We start from the raw sequence: 4,286 nt of genomic DNA, 5'->3' as shown, positions 1-4,286 counted from the left end.
CCGGAGACAAACAGAGTTTTGCCTTCCTTGCTCACCTCCTCTTATCTACATCTGCAAAGGTGGAGGTTCAGGCACATCCAGATGCTGGCCAATGTGCTGTGCAGTCTACCTAGGGGCTGAACTTGGACTTCATGTTCCGGGGTTTTAGGAACACACAGCACTGTCCATGGGAGGCTGATGCTTATCCTGCTGGAGGGCCATGGTGTGAGGGAGGGTAGGTCATAAAAGCAGGCAGCACCAGCGGAAGTGTCATCCCCGAAGAGCAGCCACCATGTCCCCACGACGATGGGCTGTCACTCTGCTCTGGGTGTGTACCTGTGCCATTCTCCAGCTGCACTGTGTGACTGCAGGTGAGGCCAGGGGTCTGGAGTGGGCTGGGAAGGACCTGCACTAGACGCAGCAGAGAGCTCTTAGAGCAACACTGAGTAGGACAGCTGCGTCTCTTCCCTGTGTCTGTGGCAGATGTTGAAGACGACATAGTTTACGTACTTTGATGACCCAATATCTCTGAGCTCCAAAATCATGGTGTTAATGTTGAACAGCTCTCATGACTGCTGTCCCAGGTCTAGGTATCGACTCCACTGGTTCAGGATGGGCTGATTAACTAAGCAATGGGGTGAATTACATCATTCACTTTAGGAGTCTCAAATGAGAGTGTGTTTGGTTGTTTGTGTTACTGGGAAGGATGGTCTTATGTACTTGCCCTGGAAAGGGGTGCCATAGTTAGCCCTGTGTGTCTGTGTGACAGCATTGAGAAAAGGCCAGGACTGGTTACAATGTAGCCTTCTGCTTGCCAAGTGTCCTTACTCACTGCCAGCATGGACTCTGACTCTGACCCTGTGATCCTGGGTTGTTTTGCTTTGTGTTGTGTTGTTTGGAGTTCTGCAGGGAATTTATCAAAAGCAGTATATCTCTAAGAACCCTGTAAATCAGTATCAGAGAAATAGTGCAATCCAATGGCAGATTTTCCAAGCATGAGCTACTCTCTTCCTGTCGATATGAGAGGGAGGAGGTGTGCACCCAAATCTGGCTGTGGTGACGTCCAAGGAGGCACCCACAGAGCTGGGGACTTCTGGAGGCCCAGCACCCTGGAAACCCCAGGGCTCTTATCTGATTCCAAGACACTTGGAGCCTGAACTGGTGCTGCCCTCTGAGGCAGAAGGGGCCCTATTTCCACAGGATAGTAGGAAGGTGGCGCTGGGACTGTTCAGGGCATCCCGAGGTGCAGAGAGGTGACATTTGTGTTCAGAAAATCCAATGACGAGACTGAGGCAATTCGAGCAAGTCGAGCCTGTTATGCCGTGGCCGGGTCTGGTTCACCACAAAGCCCATACAGTGTCACCTTCCTCTCAAGCCCAAACCAAGGCCAGAGCAGGTGGATGCTGTCATGACGCCTTGGGAATTTGTCAAGACGGCAGCTGGGCTTCCGGATGGCATAAATCCTAATGTCTAGGCCAAGAACAAGGACACTCATGAGTGTGGCTCCATTTGGTCTTGAGGTGATGAATCCCATAAAGCCAAAGCTCTCACCTCCCCACACACCCACCTTAGCGGTAGAAGCAGCAGAAGCCAGTAAGACACTGACATCCCAAACCCAGAACCAGCTGCTTCAGGGTCTGTCATGTGCCCCTACCGCCTAGGACACCTCCTCCAACCATTGGAAGCGAAGGAGCTTATCCCAGTTCCCCTGAGAGCAGGAGCTGTGTCACACTGACCTGGACATCCTTAGGGCTTAGCAGAGGGCTCTGTGCCCCGCAAGCCCCTCGAGGGAGATGAACCAATGTGGACAGAATCTTTGCTGTGGTTACTAAGGGATCCTGGAGCCCTGTGGAGAACAATGTCTTTGACTTTTTTTCAGAGGAGAGATGTGTTTTCCCATTCAAATATGGAAACAAAAAGCATTTTGATTGCATAAGGGACAATTCCCTGTACCACTGGTGCTCTCTCACTCCAATTTACTCGGGCAAGTGGAAGTACTGTACCACTGATGGTAAGTAGGCAGCTTTTCCTGTTAGCGGTACTTGGCTCCCCATGGGAGGGGGGACCCCTAAATGTGAAGTCTAAGTTGGCTTTATGTCTTTTTTTCCCAAAGATTTCTCGTGTGTTCCCCTAACCTTGAGAATACTATTGAAAAAAAAATCTCACCTACTTCAGCTTTTTTTTTTTAAGATTTATTTATTTTTATTGAAAAGGCAAGCTACAGAGGAGGAGAGACAAAGATATTCTTTCTGCTGACTCACTCCCCACGTGGCCACAATGGCCGGAGCTGGGCCCCTCCAAAGCCAGGAGCCAGGAGCTTCCTCCAGGTCTCCCACACAGGTGCAGGGTCCCAAGGCTTTGGGCCATCCTCGACTGCTTTCCCAGGCCACAAGCAGGGAGCAGGAAGGGAAGTGGATCAGCTAACATGAACTGGCACCCCTATGGGACCCCTTAACATGCAAGGTGAGGACTTTAGCCATTAGGCTGCCATGTTGAGCCCTGCCCCCTCAGCTTTTTCACTCAAACCTTGCACTTTGCAGATTACCGCCAGTGTGAGTTTCCCTTTAACTACAAGGGCCAAACTTTCAATGAATGCACACTCAAGGACAGTATTATCTTCAAGTATTGGTGCTCATTGACTCGAAACTACCATGAAGATCAAGCTTGGAAGTATTGCTATTGAGGTGAGTCAGTCCTGAGCAGGGTGAGACAATGAGGGCTGAGAAGGGAGTGGAAAGAACTGGAGGAAGGCAGAGCAAGGTGGTGTGGAGACGTGTGTTGGAGACAGGGTGCAGGGGAGGCTGCGATGAGGTGGAGAGAGGCTGGTGAAAGAAAACAGCAAGAAGGGAAGAGATGACAGAGAAGAAACAGCAGAGAGAGTAAGCCACAAAAGCAAAATGAACAAAGGTAGACAGAGCGGAGTTACAACACAAGAAGGAACAGAGAATGCAGAGTGAAAACAGAAGTGAGAGCAGTTGGCAGGGGAAGGATTTGAAGTCGAGAGAAGGAGGTCAGAGAGGAAAGAGAAGGACACACAGAATTAGACCACGAGTGAGAGAGAAGGGTTGGGGATGAGAGGCCTGGGAGGCAGGAAGGAGAAGAGAGACAAAACACTGTGTTCCAGGTGACTTCCGGGGAACATGGGTGGAAGTCATCAATGCCGACATTGGACCATGTTTCATCCCTACATGGCACACCTGCCACGGCCATGGTTGAAGTCGGCAGTCTGACCTGCCCCCCCGTGTGGGTAATCCAGCACCTCCAGCGTGGGGGTGAGGTCCTCTCCCTCAGCTCCTCCATGTTCCTGCTGTGCCTCAGGCTGGCCAATAAAGTGCACGTTCTCTTTCTTTCTGCAGTCAGTGCTCTTGCTTTGTGTCTGCATGGTAACCCGTGTCCATCGTGGGGCTGTGTCAGTGTGCCCGCTCATGAACTGTCCGTCACCATGCCGGCAGCAGGGTCATCTTTGGCCTCCATGAGCATGACGGGAGTAGCTGACACTCAGTGTAAGCAGGGCATGTAAAATTCTGAAACATTAAGGGAGCTACACATAAGGAACAGCAAACAGCTTTGCCTTTACAGCTCTCCTGAGGAGAAAGTCATCTCCCAAAGCATCCACATACTTGACCTTAGCAACTGAATTTCCACTCATGACAGAGGAGATGACCACACCCTCACGTGCACCCCCGACCCAGCTGCACGTGTCTGCAGGCATCTTCATGGCTGGTGGAGGAATGCTGAAGAGTCTCAGAGCTGGGCATAAATAGATCAAAATCCATACATAAGAGACACAGCCAGTCAGTACACCTGTGTTCTGAAGAGCATCAGGTCAAGGCTAAGGCACTGACCTGTGAGAGACCACACACACTGCCACCATGGACACTAACAATGTACAGACACGGGGAAGATCAATGTTTTTTCCTCTAGAATTTCTTTTTCATGGCACCTTTGTGGCGGCATAAATAGTGTGTGACCTGACAGGGAGTACAACATTTGCAAAGCCACCACAATCTTCAAGATCAAGAGCTTTCATACTCTCCCATGAGAGCTTCTTCATGTCCCTTTCCAATCATTCCCTAGCACCCAACTCTGGGCTCACCCTCCTCCGTTACCAGAGGCCCTCCATAGGTCTGCTTTTTTTTTTTTTTGCTTGGAAGTTAGAAAAAGATATTTCATCTGCTGGTGCACTCTCCAGCTAGCTGCAGTGATCAAAGCTGAGCTGATCTAAAGCTGGAAGCCATGAACTTCTTTCAGATTTCCCTCGCAGGCGCAGGTTTCCAAGGCTTTGGGTCGTTCTCCACTGCTTTCCC

The 4,286-nt window shown here is 50.5% G+C and overlaps 1 long non-coding RNA gene across 1 annotated transcript; it reads left to right on the top strand.

Annotated features, from left to right (window-relative positions):
- The first annotated feature begins 243 nt into the window (after positions 1-243).
- LOC131482295 (uncharacterized) lies at positions 244-3,305 on the top strand. The gene is made up of 4 exons (XR_009246873.1): positions 244-350; positions 1,859-1,990; positions 2,520-2,663; positions 3,104-3,305. It is a non-coding gene; the product is annotated as an uncharacterized LOC131482295 (long non-coding RNA).
- Positions 3,306-4,286: the final 981 nt, after the last annotated feature.

The sequence above is a fragment of the Ochotona princeps genome, chromosome 16 (assembly GCF_030435755.1).
Source record: "Ochotona princeps isolate mOchPri1 chromosome 16, mOchPri1.hap1, whole genome shotgun sequence".
NCBI classification, from domain to species: Eukaryota; Metazoa; Chordata; class Mammalia; order Lagomorpha; family Ochotonidae; genus Ochotona; species Ochotona princeps.
Note: the sequence above shows the minus strand (reverse complement) of the source record. Positions and strands in the feature narration are given on the sequence as shown.